This window comes from Capra hircus, chromosome 6 (assembly GCF_001704415.2).
Source record: "Capra hircus breed San Clemente chromosome 6, ASM170441v1, whole genome shotgun sequence".
Taxonomy (NCBI): Eukaryota; Metazoa; Chordata; class Mammalia; order Artiodactyla; family Bovidae; genus Capra; species Capra hircus.
Window position 1 is genome coordinate 52,098,629 of NC_030813.1, and position 19,394 is coordinate 52,118,022.

Consider the following 19,394-nt stretch of genomic DNA (forward strand, 5'->3'; position numbering starts at 1 on the left):
CCCATCTCTCTTCTGATCCATTCTCCCCCCTCCACCCTTTTTAACTGAATGCTTATCCTCAGCATGAAGCATGCTTCAATTTCTAAGAAAAATCTACCTCCCCCAACTTCATATCATTCTTGTTTTCTCATTTCCCACACTGAAATCTCAAGTCTCCCTATAAATCCAATCCCTTTATTGGACTGAAAATGAGAATACTGTATTCTTCATTGATAACAATGAAATCTTTGAAATATCCTAAATTCATTTTCTCATACTCTATGTCAATTTCTTCAGCAAATCTTGTTGACTCAACCCTGGAAATACTTCCAATTTTTATCAGCAATTTACTGCTCTCATCCACCACAAACACTAGGACTAAAGGCAATGTTATCTAGATTGTTGGTTATTCTCACGGCCTAAGTGGTTTCCCGGCTTCCAGTCATCAACTTTTCTGTCTGTTGACAGCTCCAGCACCATAGCCAGGATAATCTCTTTACCATGCATGTGTGCCCAGTCACTTCAGTTGTGTCCAGCTCTTTGCAACCCCATGGACTGTAGCCCACCAGGCTCCTCAGTCCATGACATTCTCCAGGAAAGTATGCTGGAGTGGGTTGCCATTTCCTTCTTTACAGGATCTTCCTGAACCAGGGATGGAACCCACGTCACTGATTCTTCACTGATGGAGCCATCAGGAAAGCCCATCTCCTTACCCTATCCCTGCTCTATTTCAAATTCTCTAAGGGCAGTGTAGAGCTGACCTTCTCATCATGACCTACAACCCTTCCTCCATCTGAGATCTTTTCCATTCTGAGCATGTCTTCTACTACACTGAGCCTTACTGTCTCCTTTGTTTTTCTTGGGCCACAGTTTTGAGTAGTTTTTCTCCGTTTCCTCCTTTAAGACTTCAATCAAATGTCTCCATCTCAGTGATCTTGACAAGGACAGTTTTGGTGGAATATTAGGTGTAAAATGCTGATTAAAGTGGGCTGAAAAGAAAAGTGGTAAAGAAGAATTTGAGACCAAAGGTAGACTATCCCTTGAGGAACTTGAACAAAGTAAGAAACAGAAAGATAGTTTTTCGTTGTTTTGTTTAAGCGGTGGGGTTAAAGAAAAACTTATTTTAATGTCTGTTAAAAAAGTAAGACCTATCACCATAGGTGTCAAGAGTATCACAGTAGGTGAAAGCTATCAGGCTCAACTTTAAATACAGAAAAAAAAAAAAATAGGGGTTAATAGCCAAGGAGAATTTGGTGTGTGTGTGGTGGGGGGGAGGGAGGGGGAGGTGATTTGTTAGATGGGAAATTACTGAGAGGAAGCATAAAGAGTAGAGAGATTCACTGTAAACTGATCTAACAAAATTCTTCCTTGAAGATATGTCATGGTGATCAGATATCACCTATGAGATGATGTGGGATAGAAGAATTTAATCAGATGTTGAGGATGATCTGATAACAGAGGTTGGAGAATTCTCTCCAAATTGCATTAGCAGGATTCTTGCCAAAATTGCCACTGCTTTGATTACAGTTTTTGGTACAGTTACCATTTTTCACTATTTGGTAAATAAAACTACATTTACTTCTAAAGTATTTGTTTTTCTCATTTATCAATGGAATTAAATATTTATAAAAGGTTAAATCTTTGTGTTTATTATTTTCAGAATAGAATTTTAACAATAATTCTTATATAAGTAAAGGACAGAATACAAAGAAAGTTTCTTCCTTTGCAACAAAGATTATAACCACATTAGAATATGGTAAGGATCCTTCAGGTCTCTCTTGTGTCTGTCTTGTAAAATAATTTCCCAAGACAACATGATTTTCTTTAAGTGACTCTTCAGTTTTACTTACATGTCACGGGCACAGAAATGTAAATAACTTTGCAAACGGAACAAGTTCTGGAGACTGAGACTCTTAAACTAACTTTACTAAGCTGTTAACTTTACTTAACTTTACTTAGCTCTTAAATTCTTTGAGATACCTGAAGCAAAATTATGAGTGATAGTTGTCCTTCACTCAGAATTCTAGGTTAAGAGGCACCTAAGGCATGGAGGAGTTATAGTGAATAGCACAAGTTCTGCTGGGCTATGATTCAGCATGTGTTCCCGGCTATTTCTTTGTTGTCAATTACAGAAAATGATATGCATTTGTTACATGCTGATGTTGATGCTCTCCAGAGATTCTGACAGAGATGAAGAAATAAATAATTTGAGGTGAGTATATTAAAAGTGACTCATGTTGGCATAACCATTTTATGGTTTTAACAGAGAACTATCTATATCCGGTTAATAATATCATTTTCATGTTGAGTTTCCTGCATTCTTGAACTAAAATATAAAGAGCCTTTCAGAACAAAGGTTTTGACTGTGCCTTTTATGTGAGTAAAGCTCACTCTGGTAGGTTGGGAATTCATTAGGTGAATTGACACTGCAATTGGTTGTCTTCAATTGGAGAAAAAGAAAACATGAAAATTCTGTGAAATATTGATGTTCTTTTTTGAAACCTTTTTTAAAGAAAAACTGTGAAGCAGCATAAATTAAAGGTGACTCTTCCTCCCTTTATGGAATCCCTTGATTTTGCTTTCAGGCAACTGAACATTTCCTGGCAAATTTAAATAGAAAGGGATTTATTAGCCAGTATTAGGGCTTCCCTGATATCTCAGTTGGTAAAGAATCCTCCTGCAATGCAGGAGACCAGGGGTTGATTCCTGGATCTGGAAGAACCCCTGGAGAAGGGATAGGCTGTCCAATCCAGTATCCTTGGGCTTTACTTGTGGTTCAGCTGGTAAGGAATCTGCCTGCAAAGCTAGGAGACCTGGGTTTGATCCCTGGGTTGGGAAGATCACTTGGAGGAGAGAAAGGCTACCCACTCCAGGATTCTGGCCTGGAGAATTCCATGGACTGTATAGTCCATGGGGTTGCAAAGTGTCGGGCACAAGTGAACAGCTTTCACTTCACTTTGGTCATTAGGAGGATACAAAATCATTGGAAGTATATTAAAACAAATGTTCTGGCCACATTTCCAGGAATGATTTCACTTCCAAATAAAACTGCCTCTACCATGATCATAAGCTCCACTGTAGAAAAAGAAAGAAAAAAAAATCAAAAAACTTAGAATCATAAAGCAGAGTTGACCTAACTGAGGTTTTTTTTTTTTTTTTTTTTTTTTTTTTTTTTTCCCTCATCTGTGTCAGTACAAGGGACGTCTCAACTCCTACCTCCCTGTTCCAGTAATTCAAATTTAAATTTATACTGTTTGAGTAACCAAAGTATATCCAGAAAATTAGCTGCAAAGGCATTTGAGAAATAATTTTATATCTTCTGTAAATGCATTTGGGCTTCCCAGGTGACTCAGTAGTAAAGAATCTACCTGTCAATACAGGAGCCACAAGAGATTCAGTTTCCATTCCTGGGTCGAGAAGAGCCCCTGGAAGAAGAAACAGCAACCCACCCCAGTATTCTTGCCTGGATAATCCCCACAAACAGAGGAACCTGGTGGGCTACAGTTCATGGGACTGCAATGAGTCGGACATGACTGAGCGACTAAGCATGCAGGTATACGAATGAATGTTAAAAGAAAATTCAACTACATCTTAAGCATCAATACATATTACATACCTGTCATATTTTTAACCATACTTTTTAAAGTTGACTATAAATCAAAATTAGACATATGAGACCCTGATTTCACTTACTTAAATTATATGATTAAAGATGAGTTTTTGTGAATAATAATAAAAAAATCATGTCAAATTGTAAACTATAAGAGGCAGATAGACTCTGTAGCCCTAATTTCCTTAATGTTTCTATTTTTGAGTAAATATGATCATCTTTGTTGTTTATATAACAAACAGAACTAGGAAGATTCATTGACCTAATTTTCTGTTATTGCTAATTCTATTTTGACTAAAACTTTCATGGCAACTGTAACTGGAGTCTAGGACTTTTATTAAACAAGATGTATTTTCCTACAATAATATTTTTTCTCATCTATATCAGGGTCCCAAGATTCATCTCAGCCTTCATAATTTACTTGAAGACTTTGCTAGTCATAATAAATCTGTTATTTCCGTGGTTACAGTTTATTACATAACATAGGACACAGTTCAAAATCAGCAAAGTGAAAAGGCACATGGGGGGAAGGCCAGAGAAACCAGGTACAAGCTTTCAGGTGTCCCTGACCAGTGGAGTCATAAAGGCATATATTTAATTCTCCCAGCAGCAGTTATAGTACACATGAAGTACTGACACGTGACTGACTTCAATTTCTCAGACTGCATCCAAACTTCATCCCAAAGAAAAACCAAGCATTCACCACAAATCACATCATTAGGATAAATTTATCTGGCCAGGCTGGTAAGGCTTGGTCCAAGGCCTCAGGAATGAAAAAACTAATAATAATCTTACCAAGCAGAGCATCCTAAGAGATCAGAGGTTAGGTTCAGAGCCAGCCAAGGGCTCATTCTGAAGACAGGCTTTTCACTACATTCAGGAATGTGTTGGGTTTTTATAACCCAGGTCTGCTGAGTTGCCTCTTTCCAGGTCACCATCCTTGATTAGTTCACTTTTTCCCAACAGATTTAATGAGATGTTCCTATTTAAGAAGATAAATAATTTCTTTGAATCCACAGAACTCAAAAACATTGTTTACTTTATTTAAAGAAATAATCCATTTAATCGTAAATTTATTTTTTTCTTTTAAAATTTCATTTTACTTTGATTACACACACTCCCCCCCCTTCACCCCCCCACACCCACCCCCAGCCGCCAAACACACACTGGAGGGAGGCTTGCAGCTCGTTTTCCCTAAAAAGACTCTTCAACTCACATTTCCTAGTCTTAGAGACACATCCAACACCATTTGGTACAGTGTTATAGGAGGTTCATGGAAAGACTACAGTTACCTGGCTCAAGTGTGCCAGGATCTTCAGGTCAACACCAGTAAATATATGTATACACACATATAGCTAATTCAGGCTTCCCTCATGGCTCAGATAGTAAAGAATCTGACTCAATTCAGGAAACCTGGATTCAATCCCTGAGTGGGGAAGAATGGCAACCTACTCCAGTATTCTTGCCTGGAGAATCCCATGGACAGAGGAGCCAGATGGGCTACAGTCCATGAGGCTGTAAAGAGTCAGACATGACTGAGTGACTAACTATAGCTGATTCATTTTGCTGTACAGCAGAAACTTGTAAAGCAACTATATTCTAATATATATATATATATATATTTTTTAATAGAAGGATCAAGGAAAACCAGTCTCTTTTAGGAGTGCAATCTAGTGCTAGGTAAATCCTCCAGAATCAGTTAAAGGAAGTTCTAAGCAGGAGGAAGCATTAGCCACTCGATCAAAGCAGAAATAATATAGTCAGAATTAACATAAAAGAAATCCATGGCTCTCTAACAGGCAAATGAACCATTTGAAATGACAATGGAAGAAAACATCTGTGTAAAATAGCCCCTGAAAAAAAAAAAAAAAAAAAAAGACTAAATAGACTGAAGTGACTCAGAAATGTACAAGATTAGATAAAATTTGTCAGCCTTCCTGAACTGATCAATATAATTAATAAAAATCCCCCTAAATTAGATAAGCAATGAGGACTTACTCTTTAGCACATGTAACTATATTTAATGCCTTATCATAACCTATAATAGAAAAGAATCTAAACTAGAACACATAAATATATGTGTAAAAATCAGTGTTTTCTGTACACCTGAAACTGACAGCACTGTAAATCAGCTATACTTCAAATAAAAAACAAAAATTTTAACTCCCTTCAAAAAAAGCAGCAGAAGACACTTATTTCTTCAGTAATGAACTCTTTATATATGAACCAATGCTGGCTGAATTTGAATAACTTACTTGAAGAAACAGTGTTCGTATCTGATCACAGAAAAAAAAAAAAAAAAAGATTTGCTCTTACTACTGCCTTATCCTGGATTTGGTGATTAGTACCAAATAAGTGATCCTTGAGAAAATAAAATATAAGCTTGACAATCTGAAATAAGATAAGTGTATAGAAATGTTTAAATCTAAATGGTAGGAATAATTAAAGAAAAGTTATATCAAAGTGGCACACACAAAGAAAAAGAATTAGAGAATATTAGAACGGCAAGTGAGTTCTATTTACCTAAAAGAAGAATCAACAAAGAAGTGCTAAAAACAAAAGATAGATTTACCCAGAATTAATGTTCTTCCTGTTTTTAATTTCTATAGTTATTTGGTAATCCAAGCTTCTGAGTAAAACATGTCTGTGAATTTGACTGAAAGTGGGATACATTTCCTGACTCATATATACATTCCAAAATATGAAATATTTGTAGATTGACATTATATTCATTGAAATACCATGAATGTCACACATGAAAAACCTTAAATATCTTCTAGGGCAGTATTGGTTTCCTATTGAAGGAGGAACCAGACAGAACAGGCTCCATCTTGAAAGCAGGACTCCATCTTGAGCTGGACTGTGGACTTTGAGCTATACGCCCAGTATCTAGGAAACGACATACCAAATGGAAAACCAGGCCCCTGGGATGGAAGAACCCCAGGACTCATACCTAGACTCTCCGTTGCCTAAAAGAATACCCTAATTATCTGTGTAGCCAAATAGAATCATAAATTCTATTATGCTTATTGGGGTATGACCACAGGCCTATTGACAATTGTCCACTGTTAACTACCTAGGCTTAAGGCATATGAATCACGGGTTAACTTTGATTGTATCTTTCTCTTCCTTTGTTCAGACTAGTTTCAGGGAATTTGGGGAGGTGGGTTTGGGCACGTACACTTAGGGTATATAAGGTTTTCACAAAAACTGGTTGGGGTCCTTGGCTAAGAGGAGACTGCCTTGGGCCCACCAGTGTAATAAACTACACTTCACTATCTGCATTGTCCTTCTGAGTGAGTTTGTTTCCCAGAACACGTGGCTACAACATTTGGTGCATTGGCTGGGAAACTCCTCACTTTGAAGAGACAGGTCTCATGTGAGGCCACCCCGAGGCTTTGTGGCTAGAATCTCCTGGGGAGGGAAGGCGCCTCACCGATTTGGAAGTATTCAGCCTTTCAATGCCTTGTTTCTTCGCTTTGGCAGGTAGTGAACAGCAGCAAGGGAACTGGGTGCTCAGGTGAGGAGGAACCCATCTGTCAGGGTGGAAGAGGGGGCCTGATCACCCACCTGGGAGGGACTAGAAGGAGTGGGGACCCACAGGAGCCTGGAATAGACAGGTGGCAGTTGCTTGGTACACAGGTAGACAAGCGTGTTAGGGCTTAGGAAGGAAATTTGTGAAGGTAATTTAGGAGGTGGTGTCCACGCCGTCTTGGGGAAAATTATTACTAAGCAATTGCCAGGGGATTTTTAGGGGAAGAAACTTGGTCCTTGTGTGCTCATATTCTACCCTCCCCCAGGAGGTGTCCCATCTGCTGTGAAATTCTTGACCTCCTCGGAATTGTCAGGCTAGAAGGAGCGGGATACATATGTGAGTATGAATTGGCTTTTCCAGAGATGGCCTAGGACATGGAACAATTAACCCATCTGTGTTTTCATCTGCACCTGATCAAGTCCACCAAAGCAGAATGGATTTTGAAAGTTAAGGGAGAAACAACCATGGACCATGTGGTGTTCTGGTTTGGCTGTGCTGACCGGCAGGTGAAGACATACCGATCCCCCTTCTCACTCTAGGATCTAGTAGGTAAGTCTCTTCTCACCCCAGTTAGGAAGGAGGTGGAATGGCAATTTAAGTGTTTCATTGAGTTGAAATATTAGAAGTAAATAGGGTACCAAGAACTTCATAGACCGAATGAAAAGGAAAAGTAGAAGAAAGTCCGAGAAGGTAAGCAAGATGGGGGGAAGTGAATGTAAGGCAACTGTATTAAAGCACATGATTAAAAAGTTAAAAAGGTGGAGCCTGGTGCGCTACAGTCCATGGGGTTGTGAAGAGTCGGACACGACTGAGCGATTTCACTTTCAATTTTCACTTTCCACTTTCATGCATTGGAGAAGGAAATGGCAACCCACTCCAGTGTTCTTCCCTGGAGAATCCCAGGGACGGGAGAGCCTGGTGGGCTGCCATCTATGGGGTCGCACAGAGTTGGACACGACTGAAGCAACTTAGCAGCAGCAGGAGCTTCAGCCATATCATCTGTAAAATGAGAACAGTTCAAACTATGCATCATACAACAAAGGATCAGATAAGAGAAAAGAGAGCAAGAATGGAAAAAAAAAAGAAAAGATCAGTAGATATCTGAGTGTAAAATATTTTTAAAATTGTCTTGCTGAATTTACTATGTAATAAAAATTTTGCCACAGTATTTCCATGAGCTAAAGAGATTATTTCTCTTGCAAATTCACATTTGAAAGTATGAAAAAGAAAGAGAGAATTAACAAGTATTAATTATTAATTGGGCTTCCCTGGTGACTCAAATGGTAAAGAGTTTCTGAAGTTCAGGAGATTTGGGTTCAATCCCTGGGTTGGGAAGATCCCCTGAAGAAAGGAAAGGCAATCCCCTCCAGTTTTCCTGCCTGGATAATTCCAGGTCACACAAAGTTGGACACAACTGAGCAACTATTATACACAATATTTATAATAATAATATTATTATATTATTATACACAATATTTATTAATAATAATATTAATAATATTATTATACACAATATTTATAATTAATAATAAACACAATTATTAATTAGGGATAACCTGGTGGCTCAGTGGAAATAACTCACCTACCAGTGCAGGAGATGTCGGTTCTATCCCTGGGTGAGGAAGATCCCCTGAAAAAGGAAATGAAACAGTAACTCACTCCATTATTCTTGACTGTAAAATCCCATGGACAAAGAGCCTGTCAGGCTATAGTTTGCAGGGTCGTAAAGAGTCAGAAAAAATGACTAAACAACTTCACCAATTGTAACTAAGCAGAGCATAAAATCTTAGGGTTGATTAAACAATAGTTAACAGTTGCAAATTGACAAGAAACCATTGATTGGTGGTCTCTAGAGTAGAAAACATTTCACCCCTTTGGCTAGAGAAGAAAATTTAAGAAATTCTATTCACATTAACATATTTAGTGTTATAGGTACTTAGTTTAAACTTTAAAATAATTAATCAACTTTATGTACATTTATCATCTGATTTTTAAATGAGCTTTAATAAAACACACAAGTTTATAATAGAATAAAAATGCATGTTAAGAGTGAAAGCATCTCTAGTGTAAATATATTCTATTAGTTTTCTTTTATATAGCCCTTGTACAAATAAAACAACTGGTAATAGATTACAAGATTATTCTTGGGTTCTATTTTTCTTGGTTTATGATAAAGGAGTAATATATCATTTACATGGAATAACATTAAAGAAAATGATAGGAATTAAATGATTTTTTAAAAACTTAAACTATGTGTTTGTATCACTATGTGTTTGTATCACTATAGGTAATATACTATCCTACTGTATAGGAGTCTACATCAGCTTATGGAACAATGAATAGTTTAAATTGTGTCTTGAGGGATGGAGTAAAAGAGAAAATAAAAATTCTTAAAACAATGGATTCTTTGCTACCTATGAACTATAGCAAACTAAGGAAACTGTCATCAACAATATGCTCTAGAGATAACCTTTAATCATTTCAGGATCACATGAACTTTGAAAATGTCAAGGAACAAGTACTATAGCCTTTTCAGAATGGAATTTGGGTGCCTGTAGTCATCCCAGGAAGAGTTTTAAAGAAATCATTGTCGCGTTTTTCAACAAATGCAGTTAGAATACGAAATTGGATTTTTCTATCAGATAGGTATGCAATCAAAAGACCTTTGTAGTCAATCTATTAAACTTTCTATTTATCATGTGAGATTTAGGAAACTATAGTATTTAAGTTTTGTGCATAATATAATGAATTTTAATTATCTTGGAAAAGCAATGGTACATTGAAAAGTAATTTAAAATTAATTCTCATTTGTAACTTGGTTGATTCAAGGAGAAAAAGAGATCTCTTTTTCTCTGAACATCTTTATATAACAAAATGGCTATTGCTGTACTACATTTTCATCTCCTTTTCAAATATTTATAAGCAAACACAAATAAAACATGGAATGAATCTTTGGTAATATTTGTTTTGCTTGATTGAACTGTTCTTAAGGTCCAAGTAAATGAAAGATTAGTAGAAGGAGGTGGAGGAAGAGGATGGGGAATGGAAACTGTTTTGCATTTTTGAATAATGACATTAAGAAAAAAAAAAGTATACTATTGCTACATCAATTCTTTCTTAGTAGAGTTATGTCTTAGAGTAGTTACAACACAAAGTACTTTTGCTCTGAAATTATTTATAGCAATAGCCTAATCATTAGGGTCTACCATACCCCCTTTATATAATTTTTAAGATCCAAATTCTAAATGTACTATAATGCATATAACTACATGCTTATAAGACAACTTTTGATTCATTGACAATGGCTTTGAGTTAATGATTTCATAAATATAAATCGATACATAATTTTGCAATGATGTTTATTATTCCTGGTATCATCATACAAAAGTTGTTATGGCTTGAATATTTGTATACTCTTAAAATTTATATGTTCAAATTTTAATGCCCAATGTATTATTATTAGGAGGTGAGTCTTCTGGGAGGTGCTTAGGTTATGAAGGTCAAGTCCTGATTGATGGGATAGTTGTTATTTTGTTTAGTTGTTCAGTCATGTCCAACTTTTTGAGACCTTGTGGACCATACACTGCCAGGCTTTTTTGTCTAAGGAATTTTCTGGGCAAGAATACTCAAGGGGGCTGCCATTTCCTTCTCCAGGTGATCTTACCAACCCAGGGATTAAATCTGTCATCTGCTTTGGCAGGAGGATTCTTTACCACTGAGCCACCAAGAAAGCCTTCATGAGTTGGATAATTACCCTTTAAAAAACACCACAGAATTTTCTTGCCCTTTCCACAAAGTGAGGAAACAGTGAAGAGTTTGACGTCTACAACCTAGAAAAGTATCTTCACTACAACCTAACCATATCAGTACACCTTGGACTTCCCTGACTCCAGAAGTATGGCAAATAAATTCCTGTTGTTTATAAGTTACCTTTCCTATGGTATTCTGTTATAGAAGTCTGAATAGACTAAGACAAGTATGTTCCTGGGTTAAAATCTCAGCTAAGATAGAATCTAGTGACTATATTCACGTTTGGCACCAGTAATTCTCAAACTAGACAAGCTTATTCTCCAGAGGTTCTTATTTATTTATTCATCCAGTATTCACTAAACATACTTAGAAATAAACAAAAAAGTTTGTTGCATACAAAAGAATTTTTCACATATGTATAGATAAGAGTGGGGCTCAAAGAATGAGTAATACAGTGACAATGTAACTGCTAATAGAAATAATATAAGCTGGTATTTAGGGAAGGAGTTTGCTATGACCTCAATATAACATTCTGGTAAGAATCTTTTAGATCAGTGATTTTCAATGTCACACTTTGAGTGACAACTTTTGTTCCCAAATTACCTGACTGTAGAGGAATTAGAAAGAGTTTCTAGTATGCTAAGAGGCCAGTGTCTGTCTCAGAGAGAGCAGACTGTCAATTGTTAAAGGACAGCCAACACCCAAGATCTTTTTTCCATTTTGTGAATGTACTGCTGGCCACATTCCCTCATCAGTATCTAAGGGAGATGAAGATGGAAATTGGCCTATTTTCTAAAGGAAATTACCCTACAAGTTGTATCAGAATTGGCACCTTGGAGATTCTGCTTCAGGCAAAAAGCTTTGGAAAGGAATAGCCTGACTAACTTTATTTTCCAGAGTTTTGTTATACATACACAGACAAGTGGCACCACAGAAAGTATGAACTAACAGATCATATTTGTGCAATGAAAGGGTGCTTTATAATTTATACAATTAAAGTGTATTGAAATGCGTTTTTAGTAAACCTAATGTAGTCAGCATCCAACATTAGAATTCACCCATTACAGATATATTGAAAGGTTTATATATCCTTTCCTGAATAAATTCTCCTGCCTGGAAAGAAATATATGCTTAGTGTCTCAGCTGTGTCTGACTCTTTGTGATCCTTTAAACTGTAACCTGTCAGGCTCCTCTGTCCATGGGGATTCTTTAAACAAGAATACTGGTATGGGTTGCCATTTCCTTCTCCAGGGGATCTTCCCAACCCAGGGATGAAATTCGTGCCTCCTGTGTCTCCTGCATTGAAGGTGCCTCTTTACTGCTGAGCCATCCAAGAAGCAAGAAATAGTGATTACCCTTATTCCAATGCATTTTCATGCATATCTTCATATTTTATTACATTTAAATTCATCCCTAATGAATTTAAAATATCCTTGATTAATATGCACTGTTTGCATTTTTTATCTAAGTTCATTATATCTCTATTTTAAACTTTCTTCACTCTTAATTTGTTAATCTTTTTTTTTTTTTTTACCAGTAGGTACAGCTATAATTTGTTTTTATTTTGACTTCAGTCTACTATTCTACTGCATAAATATTCTACAGTATGCTTATATATTCCACTGGTGTGAACTTAGTCTCCCTTCCCTCACTTTTTCACTCCTATAACTTTTTATTACAAACCTCCATGTTTCTCTGGGTTTATGTAATACATAACCTGTAACTGGGTTATAGGATATGCATATCTCTACTTTTACTGAATATTTTAATAATACACTCTGAAAGCACTCCAGTGAGTACTCTTGGGAGAAGTCTTAGAATTGATGTGTGTATGTGTGTGTGTGTGCATGCACGCATGCTGGTGTTCAGTCACTCAATTGTGTCTGTCTCTTTGTGACTCATGGACTGTAGCCCACAAGGCTCCTCTGTCCAAGAATAATGAAATAGGTTACCATTTCCTACTCCAGGGGACTGGACTGGAAAAGGTCAGTTTTCATTCCAATCCCAAAGAAAGGCAATACCAAAAAATGCTCAAACTACTGTACAATTGAACTCATCTCACATGCTAGTAAAGGAATGGTCAAAATTCTCCAAGGCAGACTTTAGCAATACGTCAACCATGAACTTCCTGATGTTCAATTTGGTTTTAGAAAAGGCAGAGGAACCAGAGATCAAATTGCCAGCATCCACTGGATCATGGAAAAAACAAGAGAGTTACAGAAAAACATCTATTTCTGCTTTATTAACTACGCCAAAGCCTTTGACTGTATGGATCACAATAAACTGTGGAAAGTTCTGAAAGAGATGGGAATACCAGACTACTTGACCTGCCTCTTGAGAAACCTGTATGCAGGTCAGTAAGCAGCAGTTAGAACTGGACATGGAACAACAGACTGATTCTAAATAGGAAAAGGAGTATGTCAAGGCTGTATATTGTCACACTGCTTATTTAACTTATATGCGGAGCACATCATGAGAAACGCTGGACTGGAAGAAACACAAGCTGGAATCAAGATTGCCAGGAGAAATATCAATAACCTCAGATATGCAGATGACAGCACCCTTATGGCAGAGAGTGAAGAGGAACTAAAAAGCCTCTTGATGAAAGTGAAAGTGGAGAGTGAAAAAGTTGGCCTAAAGCTCAACATTCAGAAAACGAAGATCATGGCATCTGGTCCCATCCCTTCATGGGAAATAGACAGGGAAACAGTAGAAACAGTGTCAGACTTTATTTTGGGGGGCTCCAAAATCACTGCAGATGGTGACTGCAGCCATGAAATTAAAAGACGCTTACTCCTTGGAAGAAAAGTTATGACCAACCTAGAAAGTGTATTGAAAAGCAGAGACATTACTTTGCCGACTAAGGTCCATCTAGTCAAAGCTATGGTTTTTCCAGTGGTCATGTATGGATGTGAGAGTTGGACTGTGAAGAAGGCTGAGAGCTGAAGAATTGATACTTTTGAACTGTGGTGTTGGAGAAGACTCTTGAGAGTCCCTTGGACTGCAAGGAGATCCAACCAGTCCATTCTGAAGGAGATCAGCCCTGCGATTTCTTTAGAAGGAATGATGCTAAAGCTTAAACTCCAGTACTTTGGCCACCTCATGAGAAGAGTTGACTCATTGGAAAAGACTCTGATGCTGGGAGGGATTGGGGGCAGGAGGAGAAAGGGACGACAGAGGATGAGATGGCTGGATGGCATCACTGACTCGATGGACATGAGTGTGAGTGAACTCCAGGAGTTGGTGATGGATAGGGTGGCCTGGCATGCTGCAATTCATGGGATCGGAAAGAGTCGGACATGACTGAGTGACTGAACTGAACCGAACTCCAGGGGATCTTCCTAACCCTGTGATTTAACCCGTGTCTTCTGTGTCTCCGGCATTGCAGGCAGATTCTTTACCATTTAACTGTGAACCCCTTGAGTTGACGAGTATTCTATAAAATATTTAAGCCATAGATGAGGGTATTTTTGGAAACAAACATGCAAATCTATGACTAAACCAGCAGTAAATAAACTTCCTAAAATATACTGTCTTTAAACACATTTATCTTTCAAAGTAATTGTTCACCAACATCCAGAAAACATAATTTTTGATTAAAACCAGGTACCCTTTATTTCTATCACCAATGTACTTGCTGATCCACTAATACTGTTAATTTAGTCAAATCTAAATCATATTAGCAGCAACTATATTTGCATGTATTAGTTTCATTTAATGTGTCTTTGAATATTTAATTACCCAATTATTGGAAAGAACTTTACTCAGGTGTGAATAAAAACCTTACATTTAAAAAATTGTTAGTGGGTAAGGAAATATTTCCAATATAATTTTTTCACTATATCCTACACATTTGTGATTGCATTTACATTTAAAAATATTTCCTCTGCCATAGCCCCAATGGAATTGATTACAAGCATCCAATTCTAGAAAATTAATATGTCTATTAAAAAGATTGAGATTGTACATCTAGAAATTTAACTTGTGAATTTATACCTCTTAAAAATAACATTAAAATTATATGGAAAATGTATCACTAAGCACTTTTCTTCTGTACATGTCATGACAAATATTAGCATTGTGTGCCTTCAGCATAAATGGAGTTGACAAATTGTCAGAACTCATAAATGAATAGGGTTAAAGAAGTTTCTTGAAATTTAATCCCCTCCTTCCTTGTAGAGGACGTTCTTCTTGAATTACTAACCAACACAATAAAACTGAAGTGTTAATAGTCAAGATTAACAAAAATAATGCTGATCAGATGTTTTTATTGTTTTCACTTCCAAGACTATCACAAATTTGATGTCTTCAGGATTTCATCATTTAGTCAAATATCTTAGAACAACTGTACAAAAGCAAATCAAGCAATTACAAATATAATGAGTTTGATCTTTCATTTAAATCATATGTCTATAGTAACATTGTGCTAAGAAATGAACAATCATATTTCACTGATTTCCACACAATTAAACTCTCCTAAGGAATTAAAAAATCTGACTTTAAAAGACCATGCTATGTTGTGAATTTTAAATCTTTATTATTTATTTATTTATTTATTTATTTGTTTATTTATTTATTTTTTTGTATCTCAGCACTGGAGAGCATATTTTTTAGTTTTAAAATAGAAAGGGTAAATTTCAAAGCAGTTTTTCAACATGTGAGGTTGTGTGAAAAGGAAAATTACTTTCTCTTGTACGTGGAATTTGTATTGCTAATAATCTGACCTTAAAATTGGGAGATTATCCTGCAATATTTCAGTGGGCCTAGTATAACCCCAAATGATTCTTAAAAGTAGAAGAGATAAGAAGAAGAGGAAAACCAGAGAGATTACCACATGAGCAGAACCTGGCCAAACATTGCTGGCTTTGTAAATCGAGGAAGAAGATGGGTCATGAACCAAGGAATGTGGGCAACCTCAAGAAACTAGAAAAGATGAAGATTTTCTCCTAGGCCCTGGAAGGAACATAGACCTGCCCACACCTTGATTTTAAACTAGAGATACATTATTAACATCTGACCTTCAGAATTTAAGATAGTAAATTTGTATTGTGTAAGCCACTAATTTTATGATAACTTTTTTACACAAGAAATAGTATTATAGCCATGCATTCTGGGAAACAAACTCACTCAGAAGGACAATGCAGATAGTGAAGTTCAGTTTATTACACTGGCAGGCCCAAGGCAGAGTCTCCTCTTAGCCAAAGACCCTAGCTACTTTTTGTGAAAACCTTATATACCCTACGGAGAAGTCAATGGAACCCCACTACAGCACTCTTGCCTGGAAAGTCCCATGGATGGAGGGGCCTGGAGGGCTGCAGTCCGTGTGGTTGCTGAGCGTCAGACACAACTGAGTGATTTCACTTTCATGCGTTGGAAAAGGAAATGGCAACCCACTTCAGTGTTCTTGCCTGGAGAATCCCAGGGGTGGGGGAGCCTGGTGGGCTGGCATCTGTGGGGTCGCACAGAGTCAGACACAACTGAAGTGACTTAGAAGTAGCGGTATATACCCTAAGTGTATGTGCCCAAACCCACCTCCCCAAATTCCCTGAAACTAGTCTGAACAAAAGAAGAGAAAGATGCAATCAAAGTTAACCTGTGATTCATATGCCTTAAGCCTAGGTAGTTAACAGTGGACAATTATCAACAGGCTTGTGGCCATACCCCAATAAGTATAATAGCATTTATGATTCTATTTGGTTACACAGATAGTTAGGGTATTCTTTTAGGAAATGAAGAGTCTAGGTATCAGCCCTGGGGTTCTTCCATCCGGAGGGCCTGGTTTTCCAGTTGGTATGTTGTTTCCATAGATACTGGGCATATAGCTCAAAGTCCACAGTCCGGATCAAGGTGGAGTCCTGCTTTCAAGTTGGAGACTGTTCTGACTGTTTCTTCCTTCATTCCCCCCTCTTGATGCTCTTAACTCTTAGTATGAGCATCACTCATTGAGATATATTGCACCCAGGCTCTCTGACTGCCAATTTGGGAGAACGATACCAACCTCTGTGTTACAAAGTTCAAAATAAATTGTAAAATGCAGGATCCACAAAGCAGAACTATTAAGGTAACTATAACAATGGTAAACATAGTTTTCCACCAATCACCCTTCACCCAAGATAGGACTGAAGTCCAAAAAGAAAGATTATCATCAGACACAGCTTTTACCTGACATTTCATATCACCTAGGTTGGCTGATATATTGCCAGATAAATCAGGAATATATATATATACAACATTCAACATTAATTATAGCACAGGTCCCTCTTTGTGCTGAAACTATGGTTAGTTTCAAGACGATACCAGCAAGTCCTTGTAGCAGCAGTTGATTGTAGAGCTTCACCTCTTCTTCTTTAAGATGATCTTGGTTTCACAGGGATCAGTGCAGTCCTTTTGTATAGTCCACTTGGCATCCTCTAGGTCTGTGTAGTATGCTCTCTTCCTCCTCATATGGAGGAACCAGGGAGTGATACCTGCAACTTTAACTGCAGTAGGGCTGGTTAAAACAACAGTATATGGACCCTTCCAATATGGGGCCAAGGAGTCGTGTTTCCAGTCCATGACCCACACCTGACCCACAGGCACAAATTTGTGAATCTGTTCCCCAAGGGGAAATGGTACCCTTTCTTGTACAAACTTAGTTACCTGGTTTATTACCTTACACAGTTCCATCTGCTGTGAAATCCCATCTCCCCTTACCTGAGGCAAATTTGTTGACATCTGTTTTATTATGGGAGGGGGCCTCCCATACACAATTTCGTATGGAGAATAGCCTTGGGACCATGGGGTCATCCTGAGTCTGAGCAGAGCCATTGGCAGCAAGTCCACCCAGGAGCAGTCAGTCTCTATGATCCACTTGGAGAGTCTCTTTAAGTGTCCAGTTGGTTCATTCCACCATCTCAGAACTCTGGGCCTATATGCAGTGTTCATTTTCTATTTGATGTCTAAAGTTTAGCTTAGTTGTACTAAATCAGCTATGAAAGCCAGGCCGTTGTCTGGTCCAATGCTGGTAGGAAATCCATATCTGGGAACTATTTCCCTAAGCAGGCACTGGGCTACTTTTGATGCTCTTTCAGTCCAGGTAGGAGAAGCTTTTACCCATCCCAAGAACTTACATACTCTGACCAGCATGTAACGGTGCTGTTGGTGAGGTTTCATTTTAGCGAAGTCCACTCCCAGGTGTTCAAAAGGCAGCATGCCTTTCATTCAGCTAAATACCCACATGTTTTTGTCTGAATACCTGAGAGGCAGCATTAACCTGTGAGCAGGCAGTATGGCCTACGTGGGTCTCTTGGTGTGTTTGGCTTAGCAGAGTGTGTGCCAGCTCCTCCAATACCAATAATTCTGTTTTGGCTAACCTGACAGCCATTGTCTTTGTTTATCTGGCTAGTACCATCAGTATATAGGACCCAATTGGGGTCTGGAAACTTGTGTCCTTCTTTAAAACAAACCCCAGATACCTTACCTCCTCCTTGCAGATCTGTGTCTTCTTCAACACCCCGTAACCTGCTTCCATCAGCAGCTGGAGCAGTATTTTTGTCCCTTCCCAGCATTTTTTCTTGGTCTTGGAAGACAGCAGCAGGTCATCCACATATTGTAGGAGCCAACATCTGTACTTTTCCGGGTGGAATGAGTCCAGTTCAGAAGCCAAGGCTTCCCCAAAGATGGTTGGGGAATTCTTAAACCCTTATGGGAGAGTCCAGGTGAGCTGTTGTTCGGTGCCCCTGACTGGATCTTCCCACAAAGGCAAAGATGGGCTGTGACGCTGGGGCGAGACATATGCAGAAGAAGGCATCCTTGAGATCTAGGCAAGTACAAACTTTAGTCCTCAGTGAGAGGAGACTAAGTAAGGTATAGGGGTTTGGAACAGTGGGGTGTAAAGTCACAGGAGCCTGGTTGACTAGCCTTAGATCCTGTACAAGCCTATAGTCCTGTCCTCCTTCCTTTTTAACTGGCAGGATTGGTGTATTCCAAGCTGACTAGCACTCTACCAGAATGCTCACTTGTTTCAATCTATTGATGTGGGGTAGTATGTCGGCCTGGGCCTCTATTTAGCCAGCCTGGTTGAGGCGGGGGTTCGGAGGGTGGGGTGTTGTTTTCTGTCCAGTCCTCAGGGAATAATTGAGTTAGCTCTCTTTCATGCTCTTCCGGCCCACCTAGTTCTTCTTTCGGAGGCCCATGCAACCTCCACTCATCTTGAGGGTGTATTGAGAGAGAGCAAGTAAGTCATAGTATCCATCCGGATGGTGGGCCTCTCCTCTGAGAAGAAAGTCACTTATGCTCCTAGTATGGAGAGCAAGTGTCTTCCCAACAGGGGTACTGGGCACTCAAGAATGTTTGGTCCCCCCACTTTTAAGGTTACCATGGGTTCTTGGGGACCTAATATCTCTGAGCCCCAGCAGCCCTATTTAATTTCCAAGTCAGCAAGCCCCACAACTGTGGGAGCTCCCTTCTCCTTCCTTGCCTTAGAGCATTCATTCTTTCAGTCGCCAAAACCTTGGCGCCGAGCACACTGGTTTGGCTGTA

General features: G+C 38.3%; 1 pseudogene; it reads right to left on the reverse strand.

The window, feature by feature from the left end:
- The window catches only part of LOC102172249, a 57,158-nt pseudogene extending 38,737 nt beyond the window's left edge, over positions 1 to 18,421 (reverse strand).